Source organism: Periplaneta americana, chromosome 5 (genome assembly GCF_040183065.1).
Source record: "Periplaneta americana isolate PAMFEO1 chromosome 5, P.americana_PAMFEO1_priV1, whole genome shotgun sequence".
In the NCBI taxonomy this organism is placed as follows: domain Eukaryota; kingdom Metazoa; phylum Arthropoda; class Insecta; order Blattodea; family Blattidae; genus Periplaneta; species Periplaneta americana.
This window is the reverse complement of record NC_091121.1, coordinates 71,989,371-72,004,129: the sequence shown is the minus strand read 5'-3', so window position 1 is coordinate 72,004,129 and position 14,759 is coordinate 71,989,371. Positions and strand designations below refer to the sequence as shown.

The 14,759-nt window shown below is 36.7% G+C and overlaps 1 protein-coding gene across 2 annotated transcripts in view; it reads left to right on the top strand.

Moving 5' to 3' along the window:
• The window catches only part of Wnt2 (Wnt oncogene analog 2), a 662,858-nt gene that overhangs the window by 604,945 nt on the left and 43,154 nt on the right, over positions 1 to 14,759 (top strand). The gene's annotated exons all lie outside the window — the stretch shown is intronic.

Below are 14,759 nucleotides of genomic sequence, written 5' to 3'. Positions count from 1 at the left end.
AAACAGTCTTTCCTTTAAACTTCACCACAGTTCCTTATTATTACCCCCAACCACAAGCGACAGCCATCTTGTCAAGTCACTCCCGTTTCCCCTCCCCACCTCGACAACACGTCGGAGAGGAACGACCACGGAGACCGGCGTACGACACGACATTAAGATGTATGGATCATATGCGGAGACAAAGAGGAAGGCAGAAAATAGGAAAGACTGGAGAATGCTAGGTTTGCAGTGAAAGACCTGCCCTTGGGCAGAATACTATGATGAATGAATGAAAGAAATAAGTTCTGCAATACAGTGCCGCGTATGTAGCTCAAACACTAGCGCGTTAGTCTTCCGTCCAATCGGACCAGGTTCGATCCTCAGTCAGGTCGTGATAGAATTTGTGGTGGGCAAATCAGATGTGGGGGGCAAAGGCTAATTGGGATTTCCCGATCTCTGATCGCGTCAAGAATCCTGATATAACTGATATTTAACCCTTGCGGTGAATTTAGGTGAAGTCTGAAGCGCTTAATTAGTCAAATCAACTCTCCTCATCTCCACGCTGGGGCCCCATTGGATCTTTCAAGATACTAAAGAGAAAGTAGTGTGCAGAAAGCAACGGGAAGCTTTCCCAAGAAAAGCTTCAAAAAGAAATGAAGCTTTTTGTAAAGAGTGGGTGAAGAAAGAATGATGTTGAAACTGATGAGGAAGAGGAAAAGAATTAGTTGGGTCACTGCCTGAGAAGAAACTGCCTACTGAAGAATGCACTGGAAGGAATGGTGAACGGGAGAAGAGTTCGGGACAGAAGAAGAGTCGGATGATAGACGACATTAAGATATATGGATGATATGCGGAGACAAAGAGTAAGGCAGAAAATAGGAAAGATTGGAGAAAGCTGGGTTTACAGTGAAAGACCTGTCCTTGGGCAGAACACCATGAATGAATGAAAGCAGATATTACACAGAATTTTTCTCAGACTACTCCCTTTTCCCCGTATCATTCCATCAACAATCACCACCTCCGCGTCTGTGGCTACAATGCTAGCGCGCTGGCCTCCCACCCAGACGACCCGGGCTTGATTTCCGTTCAGGTCTGGCTAGAATTTGTGTTGGACAAAGCAGTTGTTGCACAGGTTTTTCTCAGAGTACTCCCTTTTCCCTTCTTTTATTCCACTAACACTCTCTACTTCCCCCCTCATTTCAACTGTAATTTGCAATAGTAAAAATAATCTGAGGTGATGTCAGGGGGTAGTACAAGTTTTCGACGCTGTTTCAAGAGCTTTGGGCCTTTGGACTCTGGTTTCGGGCTTTTCAGTAGCTGATAAGACCTTACCTGCACAGCCCAGCAAGAATGGCCCATATGTCAGCGTCGAATGCCATCCGGGCCATCCATAGACTTAGACAATCATCGCATAGGCCTGTGACTGTGCGTTTGTGTTGTGAACTGGAGGGTGAAGACAACGGAAGACGCAGGATCTCAACAGTTCTGAAAGTGACTCTCGAAACAAAACTAGTCAACTAGGTATTTATTCACTTAGTTCGCATTGATACTTGTTCTTTTCATTCACATCCTCTGTTGATCTGTCTTAACTCAGAGATCCACCTGAGTCGTCTGTTTTTTTTTTTTTTTTTTTACCTTTAACATTTGGGGTTTCATTTCCTCTGTAGATAACAGAGTCGTTTATAACCTTTCACCACTGCCATCTATCAACACTTGGACAAACCGATAGGAACACCTACCGCGGCGAACGACAGTTTCGACTCCGAACAAATTCAAGTAAGTGTCTGTTCTTCGAAATGGATATGATTATCACTGGTCTGCGTCATTTTTGAGGTCAACATTTTCATAGCTGTTCTTTTATATTTAGTGCATGCTGAATTCAGAAATATAACTCATTTTGCTCAGTCGGATCACATTTTCTTGCTATCGCATTTTTTTAAAAAGATGGTATTTCAGAGATAAATTGTATTTTATAGTTGTTAAACTATACTAATTATGGTTTCAAGTCTGACTTAGATTTGCGTAAATAGTAAAATATGTATATAGAATGAAACACGAACACCATTATTGTGGAATGAAGGACCTTTTCAAGGACTTTCGTGCGTGTTTTGCATCTGGAACATCCCTCTTGAGGTAATCTGCTAATAATAGTCTGCAAGCATATTCAAATCCCAACGATTCTGGTACCTCTATTTCTTCACTCGAATGTCTCTGTCAGAGTGCTGCATTGGAGTTAAATCGTTCGCTTGAACTCGGTCGAGTGTCGCACCCTCGAGTGAGATACGATCGGTCGTGATACGCTCGTAATAAATAGAAGCACAGTACAAGGTCGTCTCACCGACATGTCTTATCTTGTATGGAAGGCGACAGATAAGATACACATATGTTTTGCTCACACGGTAAAAATGAGGTTTTATTTTTTGCGTTTATGACAAACGTTTAATGGAACAGTCAATGGAACGTACCAAAACAGGAACATGAAGTTATAAATAAAATAGTATGGAAAACTTCGATATACAGTTATTATTGCTAATTAATAATTATTCAATATTTGATTTACTACATATATAATATGATAGGTCCATGCATAATGTTCCGCCTATAAACTGCGACAATGTAAAACGTTTTACAAAATATTATTGATATAGCAGTAGATTAATAACAATATTAGTACAGAGATAACGTCACAGAAAATATAATAGAACGAATGATCATGCTGCACAACTGTTACAGACGCAAAGATTGATACACTAATTATTATTATTGTTATTATTATTATTATTATTATTATTATTATTATTATTATTATTATTATTATTATTATTATTAGTACTACTACAAAACTTGATACAGTTCTTGCATTATCGTGATTGTGTTCTCCGTTTATAATAATTACATTTACATCCAATAACATCTATCAGATATGGCAAAAACAAAATCACTGCTGTGTTTTGTAGTTGTACTATGGAGAGGTTAGTTAAACACTGCAAAGTTTTGAAATGATAAACATCTATGATGTTACTACACAGTTCATCACTGTAACAAGAACGAATGTCTAACGCTCGGCTTGTACCGTTCGAGGATTTATCGCTCGTGACAATTTTACCCATCATGCATGTGCGCTACCTATCGGATTATGCTATGAACTACTTGGCGCTCGAGCGAAAACGTCCGATGCAGACCTCTGGTCTCTATGAAAGCGCCTTGCCCCTCTCTGTATTCTCCACAGTTTTCAGGAAAGTAATCTAAATGCAAGCTGAGGAAGTACATCTTTATGGACAGACACGCACCAAAATCCTGGTAGCTCCGCTGGCGTTCCTCAACAGCATGTTTGTACTCTGAGCTCCTGCGGTTGCCCAGAGAGTTATTAATAATAGACTTCAATGCGAGCCAGGCATTACTCTCTTTATCCTTTTTATGATCATTGAATTTAGCATCATTCATAAGCTTCCTGATTTGAAGGCCATCAAAAATACCTGCTATTAGTTTGGCCTCACTGACACGTGGAAATTTCTGACCTAGGAAAGCAAGAGCTCTTTTTTCTTAGTTGAGTATCTTGGCAAAATTTTTCATTAGGCCACGGTTTGTAACGCAGTATTCTGCCAATTTAACTGCCAAGGCGGCTGATATTATGCAATACCGTGTTTCTTTTCTATCTTCGTAACGCATACAAGGAACAACGAAGTAATTAATTAGAAATTTAATAAAGAAATAATTTTATACTCGACACTTATAAGCAATATCGTATTTCTTTGAGGATTGTACGTACATACTTACAGATGCATGTGAGTGTACGCCATTAAGTCTGCATGTTCCATACAAACCAACAAAGGAAGTGAAACAAGTTATGATATCTCTTATTTCTCGTTTATGTGTTTGTGTGCTGGATATTTTAATTCAGACCATGAGACTTGTGGGCCGACGACTACCTCCAGATAGTGATCTCAGCTTGTTCACGTGAAAATCTATATTCGCGTTCTTATTCACTAGCACGGGATATGACGAGTTCTAATTGTACATTACAATCGCTACTACTGAAGCTTACCATGGTTATATGATACTTATATTTGAGTTAATAAGGTTTTTAGTACATTTGCTTATAGATACTTATTTATATCCAGCCAGAAATATTTGCTATAAATTCAGTCTTGTCATGTCCGTGTTTGTATCATGGAACACATCTGAACGGGTTATTTGAGAAACCCCTCATGTCCATTTTTTTTTTCAAAATTGAGATACTGATCATATAATATCTTTAGGGGTCGATACATCGTTTTATGGAGATACTCCTCAAGTTTATTCATTCTTGTGGCATACAGAGCATGCTGAAAAATGCATATATTTGAGGGTTTTCTCAATTACATCACTTTCTGTGATTTTGGAATAGCTTTGAAAATATTTAATATTTATATGTTGGTAATGTTAAAAAGTCTCGGGAGGAAATTAAACACAGAATAAATACGGGAAATGTCTGTTATTATTCGGTTGAAAAGCTTTTATCATCCACTATGCTTTCAAAAAACCTGAAAGTTAGAATTTATAAAACAGATACATTACCAGTTGTTCTTTATGGTTGTGAAACTTGGACTGTCACTTTGAGGGAGGAACAGAGGTTAAAGATGTTTGAGAATAAAGTGCTTAGGAAAATATTTGGGACTAAGAGGGATGAAGTTACAGGAGAATGGAGAAAGTTACATAACGCAGAACTGCACGCATTGTATTCTTCACCTGACATAATTAGGAACATTAAATCCAGACATTTGAGATGGACAGGGTATGTAGCAGTATGGACGAATCTAGAATTGTATATAGAGTGTTAGTTGGGAGGCCGGAGGGAAAAATACCTTTGAAGAGACCGAGATGTAGAAGGGAGGATAATATTAAAATGGATTTGGGGGAGGTGGGACATGATTGTAGATACTGGAATAATCTTTCTCAGGATAAGGACTGATGGCGGGCTTATGTAAGGGCAACACTGAACCTCCCGGTTCCTTAAAAGCCGTAAGTAAGTAATGTTAAAAAGTTGTATATTTATATGTTTATAGCATTTGTATGTTTTGATATAACTGGACAGTGCTGTGTATGTGACCTTACCTAAGGATGATTTAATAGAAAATTCTTATCAACCAACTTTTTTTCACAGTATTATTGACTGATACCAATAATTTTTGTAGACATCAAAATATAGGGTGTGGCAGTGGGATATGACGATTTTTACAGCCCTGTTGTAAGGCACTGGGGACGAATTGAAAAGAAACACATTTACTGAAAGTAATCTAGTACAATGCAATTTATTAATGTTTGATTACTTTTTAAAAATTACATTCCATAAGTAATCTCCACGGCAACGAATACATTCCTGCAATCTGCTATGAAAAGTCTACATAACTCGCCCCAACAAAACAGGTTCGGTGGCACTAATTTCGTTCCTTATGTTTTGTTGTTTCAGCTGGATGATGGTGCGAGGCTTGTTGCGATACAGCCTACTTTTGAGATAACTCCGTAGGAAGTAATGTGCGCACACTGCTCATGGTTCAATGAACTGACTGCGAAATATGTTTCCAGGACGAATAATGTCACATATGGAGACATTGCCTGGCCGCCAAGATCTCCTGACCTGACTGTATCTGATTACTTCCTATAGGGTTATCTCAAAAGTAGGGTGTATCGCAACGAGCCTTACACCATCATCCAGCAGAAACAAAACATAAAGAACGAAATTAGTGCCATCGAATCCGTTTTGTTGGGGCGAGTTATGCAGAAATTTCATATCAGATTACAGGAATGTATTCGTTGCCGTGAAGGCTACTTCGAAATGTAATTTTTTAAAAGTAATCAAACATTAATAAATCGCATTTTACTAGATTACTTCAAGTATATGTGTTTCCTTTCAATTCGTTCTGAGTATCCCACAATAAGACTATAAAAACAGTCATATCCCACTGCCACACCCTATATAATAAGTGTATTAATACTTTACAACAATACAATACCTTCTATCGCATTCTGCTTCATTAAAAATGACATAAATTCCCACATTTAATCTTTTATTTGAGAAAGCCCTCATGTCCCACATATTTAAATAATTTTTCTGAGGAACAGGCTTGTGTTTAAACCTCATTTTTGAACTTGAAACATGTAGTTCCAACGTAAAATTAAGGGAAAAATATATATTTCAATAAAATTATTTTCATATGGGAAATATTTAGTTTTTTATCTCTCCTGAAAATCTTAAGATTTTGGACATGAGGGGTTTCTCAAATAACCTGTTCATCTATAATAAAATGCGCCCGTTTTATTTTCTGCGCTAACGTTTTCTGTCATGAAGAGCATACAAAACAATCTCTCGGAAGTTACTACTGTGATTATTATTATTATTATTATTATTATTATTATTATTATTATTATTATTATTATTATTATTATTATTATTATTATTATATTAAAATACAAATGAAATTCATAGATGCCTCTATTTAAAAACTCTCTATACCAGTAGTTCCCGAAGTGGGGTCGTGTAAAGAACTGGGGGGGGGGAGCTGCGAGATTGTTTACAAAATAAAATAAAAAAGCCTCATTAACAAATTTATATTGCACTCAGAAACATAAACAACGTTCAACAGAAAAATATAAAAAAAAAATATTTCATCAGTTATAAATAAAGAATAATAAAATACGGTAAATGCGCCTGTTTTTAATAAAGTGGTTTCTTAAATCTGAACTCTGAATTCACAAACCGTTATCATTTTCAATTTTTCGTTTCGGTCTTGTTGGAAATCGTACACTAGAAATTTATTTTGCATAAATACGAATTTAAAAATACTATAAAAAATTAGTAGCTTCTTTTGCAAGCTCAGGGTATTCTTGCATCTTTTAGAACCGAAACTTACCTACGCTCGGCGGAAAAAAGGTATAGTTTTAATATCCCATCAGTTCATAGTATATTTCAATGAATCTTTTCTTATTCTTTTTTTTATTACAGCTAGTTGAACGCAACTGTCTAAAATGAATTCAGATTCATCTGTGACTGCTATAATTAATTGTTTTGAGTTTCTTCCTGAAAATATTTAAAAAAAGTTCTTTAAAATTGTTTGAACTTAAATTCTATGTCTACAAAAATCGTACGGTACACAGCTAATTTTTTCATGATTTCTTTAATACGCTGGAATAAATCAAATTTATTTTTCTCCAGTGATGTTGACCAGAAATCAAGTTTGCTTATAAATCCGTCGATTTCACCCCTGACTATTGTTATGTTAACATCCTGGTCTTGCAAACTACTATTCAAAGTAAATCATTTCAATGGGAGAAATTGTTCCGGGGCCGAATATCGAACCCGAGACTTTTGCCTGAGCGCGCCAACGCTCTACCGACTGAGCTACCCAGGACCTGTACCCGACCCCGGTTCAAATATTCCTCTTATATTCACATATCTCAAGTGGGTTAACAGAACGTCAGAGCTCAGCATAAGTGAACACTTATTGTGTGACTTAAATGTGTGGTTTTCTGTTAACGGACAGTAAACGAGTATAGTTTTTCTCTTGAAATTATTCAAGTCAGCTTTTCAGGGGCTATACCTGAAAGCCAGATTTGTACTATTCAGAGTGTTTATGTGTTCGGAAAATATATAAGCAAGGTGGGCCATTCTAAGAAGACAGAGAATTGGAAAATAGGTTTACATATTTTGATTTCTCATCTTGCAAGTAATGGTACATTAGAAGTTTGTTGGTATCCACTGGTTTTGAGTGAAATATATTATTGTTTTTTTCAATTTTACAAGGATTTGTGTTTTTCAAATGTCGTTAAGGTATATGTACACCCACAAAACGCAAAAAATGATGAAAAATTAGAATTTTCAAAATATAACTATTTTAATAGAGAATTTTCTCCCCTTTAATTTGATATAAACATTTTCGATTTATGCCTTATGGTTTTTCAGATAAGTCCCATTTTCCAAAATGCTGCGTCATCAGCCATGGTTACTTACTTTTGGAGTGCATTACTTTTGGAGTGATCTTCGTAGTAGTCAATCCCCTCGTCCAGAATTGATTGTAAAATAAACTTCTTTCTAGTCCCGAAATAGATGAATAGATATCTGGGCATGATCATTAGATTGAAAAAAACGTTTTTACATAATGAAGTATTTTACAATCTTGTACTGTTAGTCATAAAACTGTAAATTTGTGTGTCAATGATGTTGTACGTCATTTTACTAAGAATCCAAAAGTAGAAATTAAAATTCTGAGGAAGATAGGCATAAACCCTGGGACAAACACCATCGCAGGATTTGTTGCATCAATGGAAATAGTGACAAAAATGCCAAAAAAAAAATTCACTACCTGAAGTTAAAACAAGGAGGAGGTATTTGAGTGGCAGAAAGAAGCTGAAACTGGATCGACATGAAGCTGGTTAAGGGGTGACATATGATGATGGAGTCTTCTAGGCTCTGGAAGTTTGTGGCTCATTTCCTTTAAATAGTAATTTTAGAATATTTAATTCTTTCAAACATGACATCTCAGCCAAATATGGTGATACCAAGAAGATATTGGTGTCATTTTGAAGCTTGAAATGTCCCCCAGTGCCTCACAATGAGTAAAATAACATTAATATAATTAATAATCATCTATGGATTTTTATATGATTTATGCAACATAAAATATTAGTATAAGTTACATATATGGTAATATTTAATTAATGTAAATAAAAATAAAAAATAGCTCTATGTCAGACACTAAAGAATAGTTTTAGCTATAAAACAGTGAAAAAACTGTGGCTCTATCTTAAAAACTGCATGAGCTATCATGTTTCAAGTTGCATGTCAAAATTATAAACAAAATAATTTTTAAAAACAATTTAGACATAATTTCAAGGGATCTGTTCACTTCATTCCCTTTCTGGTACCATTCTCAATTGTATAAAAATTCTACAGAGCAAAATTATACAGAACAAAATTTTTGGGTAATTTCCTAGAAGACGGGCAAAATCCAACATGGTTGACGAAAACTACCAAAACCGTTCTGCCAACTATGAAGTCCAAATGTCACCAAACATCGCAAAATCAAAGATGAAAAATCAAATATATATTCGTATTTTTAAAGAAGAACAAGCCCTCCAAAAAATGAAAATATATTTAATTTTTCGCCTTTGATTTTTTTTTGGCGTTTCGTGGCATTCGAACTTCATAGTTGGTAGTGCTTTTCTGGTAGTTTTCGTCCGCACTTTATCCCCAAAAATCACAAAAACACAAAACATAATAATTTATCACCTTATCAAATAAAATTCAATTCTCATTGACGTCTTCATCGACAACCACTTCACTTCCAATATAAATGACACAGGCTTTAAGGCAATCTAAACTTAAACCATGCAAGCAACAAAGAACTAAACTAACACTTTGTCGTACAGTCAACTGTGCATAAATAAACCACGTCTTTACACTAAATGAAATTCTCTTCGAACACTTATTACACCATAACATCTACAGAAAATTCAGTAAGTAATTTCTTTAAACCACAGAAAAAACAGTTTTCTCCTCAACATTCAACACAATCCTTAATCACCAGCGAAAGAACTAAACCAAAATCGACACAAAATTTAATCAATAATTTCAGAACACGGATTCCTTCCTTTCCCTCTTACTTCAAAATTCCAACCTTGTGCACACAAAATAAATTATTGGCACTGAAAAGTGCCTTTTCGTAAGCATGATGATGCTCATTCGACAAATGCAGACAAATCCACAATGTAACATCACTCACGTCAAACAACCAGGAACAACTGACGTCATTATCCATTCAAAATTAATGAAAATTCTAGAATAAATTACAACTATAACCAATCAAATCGAAAGAAAATCATAAAATGACAAACTTTCAATAGCTTTAGCCATCAGACACAACATAACACCACTCACGTCAAACAACCAAGAACAACTGATAACGTCATTATCCATTCAAAATTAACGAAAATTCTAGAACAAATGACAACTATAACCAATCAAATTAAAAGAAAATCAAGGCGACACCTAGTATAAAAACCTAGTACTAACATGTAAAAGTCACTAAAAGATCACTAACATTTAACTCTGAAATAAAAAAAGTTGGTAATACGTACTATATTCAACCAAGTGCCCGTCTTCTATGAAATTACCAATTTTTGTATGTAAAGGTGTACACTTAGGAGCAAAAAGAATGGGCCGACTCTTGGTCGATAGAAATGACAAGTTCTATCGCGCGGTTCACTCGTGTAAACGTAACCCAGTGCAAGGCATTGCTGTGGTGTCTCTTCATTGAAAGTCATCCGTCTATAATGTAATAAACTTTACGAGCAGTGTGTGGCCCAGTGGTAAGAAGTTTGACATCCGTGCCAGAGGTTCTGAGTTCGCCTCCTGATGCGGTAAAATTATTATTATTTTTTTTATTTTAACTTTTACTTAATTTATTACTTTAAATGTGAAATGGCATTTGTTAACAAACTTCGTTTTTCCTGTCTTGTAAAAATATTATTGCCCATCATCTGTGGGCTATTAATAGGTGAGACCTGGCCTGTATAAACAAAAATACTTGTTTCACATCCTAAAAAAACGGACGCATATCAGATATAAATAAATAATTAAATTAACAAAAACAAACAATTTGTTAATATATTAACAAAACAAGGCTGTGGTGGGGACTAGCATCTCGTCCACAAACCACCTGCGTCAACATCTGCTCTCATTATGCACGGCATGGAGTCCACAAGATTATGAAACAGGTCTAAATTCTTGGCCATCTTCTCCCTTGCATCTAGAACTCTGTCCCACAGTTCCTCAGGTGTCCGAACGGGTTGGTTGTTCTGCCCAATTAGAGCGTAGAATCCTTTTGACTGCAGCCAACAAATTTTGAAACGGATTCATATCTGGTGAATTTGGAGGCCAGTCGACTGGGTCGACATCACGCCTCCTCGTAAACCATCTTTGAATCCGGTTGGCGGTGTGTATCGGATGATTATCCTGCTGGAAGAAAAGTGTTCCTTCTGGATATCGTTTTCGGGCGGAAGGGATCATTACATTTGCCAAAATGTGTTCGTAGACTTCTGCCGTAAACATACCGTGGATGCGTTCCAGAAGTCCTGTCCCATCGTATGACATCCACCCCTAACACGCGACCCTCACGCGAAGAGTATCGGTGGTCATTCATACAATAAACTAGGGCAGTACTATCATTGCTATTGGAGACAATTACCTCGTCGGAGAAAATGACATTTCTCCAATCAAAGTCCTGTCGTAGAGTAGCATACACAGAATGTTACTGGAGACAATTACCTGGTCGGAGAAAATGACATTTCTCCAATCGAAGTCCTGTCGGAACCAGGGCAATGAGTTATTGTTTCTGTGCCATCTTGAAGCGTAATGACGAGACAGAACGTTATATTAACAGAAAGCAGTATTGCTTGAAAGAGAGAGGGAGGTTTATTATTTATTAGAGTTTGGGCATATTCTAAGATATATCGCCACATAATTATAGCTTTGCGATGGCAAATTTGTAATAAAAAAAAAAAGAAGATTGGGGGAGATTTGAACCTTGAGCTACTAGTACTAACGTGTTCAATATACCAATGCCGTAACAACTTACGCTACTGCAACTGTTTATATCAGTTCGGCATAATACGTGGTTTTCCTGTTCATATTCGCTACGGTTGATTTTGTGTTTATCAATTTTATTATTATTTCACTCTTCAAGGGCCCTGATGTATCTAGAATCAACCCGCCATTCGATTTTATTACATATTTTAGCCTCTTAAACAAAATACAGCAAATTTAAATGGTTTAATTATGTGTTACCTGGTGAACTATGGCTTTGACGAGACGAGCATGCGCAATGTAAGTCTCTGGAACTTAGAAATTGTCGGCCGGCCCATTCTTTTTGCCGCTAAGTGTACATATACTTTAAATAACAGTACTGCAGTGGAGGTCACAAAAAAATCTCCCAAAGTGGGTTGCGTCAAAAAACGTTTGGGAACCACTGCTCTATAGCTATTAGCTACGTTTAGGGTTTTCTGGATTGTTTTACACTTCCAGTCCTTCTAACGATATTATGCACTATAGGATGACTAAAAATTTTGACAATATTTGCAAACCTTGTTTTTATTTATGGGGCACAGTTAATGAGTACATGAAAAAATTAAGACTAGCTATTGTATAGTGAACAGACAAAAAATCCATTCCAATCACACGATGACCACGAAAGAAATAAAATTATCTATCGTGCTGACTGCCAAACTGCAGGAAACGTAAGTACTGTAAAGTAATTCTCTTTCATATGAGTTGGGTGAGTCCAGTTGTCTCGTGTTCTTCCTTTACCATCTTACTGTTATCTCAGACTTTCATCTTGCCGACCGTACACAGCATGAAGCACTTAAGGGAAAGCCATAACACAGTTGCAAAATTGAGTGACACTTAGCAGTAAGGAAATAAAACGGGCGCATTCAATTACACAGTACATGACTAAAACACTTCGGATTTGTTATGGCAAGCGTACGATTCAACTGATCCTAAGACATAAAGTCATGCGCTGTTACGAACTCATACCTAATTGCTAGTTGTTTCGCCTGCAATCCACGTGTTCCACTTTCTCCTTTCTTTTGTGCTTCATTTAGTGGACTTATTTTTAATTTCCGTATTCTGTTACATGCTCTAAGTTTCTGAATGAGAAGATCTGTTTATCATCATTGTTAATACTTTAAACATTATTGTACAGCCGAATCATACAGTCATCATCACTATAATCATCATCTTGAAAGACTATTTTCCTGTTTGGAAAAGTTGTCTCTGTAACGGGCCATGGAGGCCCAAAGGATAGCGAGAGATTCAGGCTCGTACCTTTACCACAGTCTAGTATATACAGTCGCGAAGCTCAATACGTAGTAAATATGCATCCATAGATAGTTGCTAACCACTAGGATCGCTAATATCGCCTCATTACAGACAATGCGAAATAGTACCGGCATAGTCTATTGTTCCTACACCCTCACAACTCAAGCTTCGTGACTGTATATACTAGGCTGTGGTTATACCTTTACACATAACATTGATATTAGTTCAGCAGGAACTTCGGTCCTACATACTGACCGCATTAAGCCCCAATGAAATACCCCTGGTATACCTACTCATTTCTGTTAAAGACTGAGTGAATCCCAGGGCCATAGTGGAAGAATTAGATCAATGGAGATAATCCATGACCCCATCTGGAATCTAACCCACAATCGTCCGGCTTGCATAGTAATGCTTTAACCGTGATGGTACAAATCGCCCCATTTTGTCTGTTTAGTCTTCATAAGTTGATGTATAAAATTAAATTAAATTGGAGATGAAATTCTTTCTGTCGTTTGTAGTGTACAAATATTTTGATAGTGACATTAATATTGAACTATATGCAGTCAGTATGTTTTCACAATTTTACAAGAGATCATAAACGTAATGAGGATGTAGGCCTACTAGAAAAACTACAGTTGTAACTTATAATGCATCGCATGTAACATTGTCAGAACAAATGGATAAATCATCTGCAACGAATGCGTACAAATAGAAGCCCAAAAGCTAAACGGAAGATATCTCTAGGTCGTCTAATGAAACGCTGAGTTGAACATTCAACAGTGAGATCGTAACAGCCCATAGTGCCTAATACTTAAGGGAAGAAGACGAAGATAATAAGGCCTTGAAAACCAATTTAAAAGTAATTACAGTCGAAGTTTATTGTGTTTTCTTACCCTTTTGCTATGCTAATTTCACACGATGGCGTAAGTTTCTTTCAGGATTGAATGAATGAGTGAATGAATGAATGAATGTGTGAGTGAACGAATGAACAAATGAAAGAATGAACGAATGAACAGATGAATTAATGAATGAATAACCAAATGGATGAATGGATGATGAAACGGATGAATGGATAAACGCATAAATGGATGAATCAATCAATGACGAATGGATGAATCAAGGAATGGAAGGATGGATGAATGACTGGACGGACGGACAGATGGATGAATGACTGGACGGACGGACGGATGGATGAATGACTGGATGGACGGTTGGATGAATGACTGGACGGACGGACGGACGGATGGATGAATGACTGGACGGATGAATGAATGAGTGAATGGTTGAGTAAATGGATGGATGGATGAATGAACGAACGGACTGACAGATGGATGAATGAATGGATGGATGGATGGATGAATGGACGGATGGATGAATGACTGAACGGACGGATGGATTAATGACTGGACGGGAGGATGAATGAATAAATGAATGAATGGTCGGCTGAATGAATGGATGAATGAATGGACGGACGGATGGATGGATGAATGGACGGACGAACGGCCTGACAGACGGGTGAATGAATGGATGGATTTATGAATGAATGAATGGACGGATGGATGAATGACTGGACGGACGTATGGATGAATGAGTGGTCGGATGGATGGATAAATGGAAGAATGAATGGACGGATGAATGAATGGATAATTAATGAATGCATGAAATTAACGGCGAAAGGTAGCCGAGGATCATCCGTCTGTAAGTTGTGTGGTACTTTTTCTTAAATGAATTCAGAAAGAAACGGAAAAATACCTCAACGAAGGAACTTCTGTTTACTTTTATTTGTATGAATGTCTCAATAACCATTTACAAAAGACTAAAATGATATTAGACTTCAGCGTTTAACTCCCCTTCCTGATTCATCCCTTAAAAAGGACCCTATTTAGTCCCCTTTCAGTCGGTGTATAAGGTATAGTTGTAGTTTCCA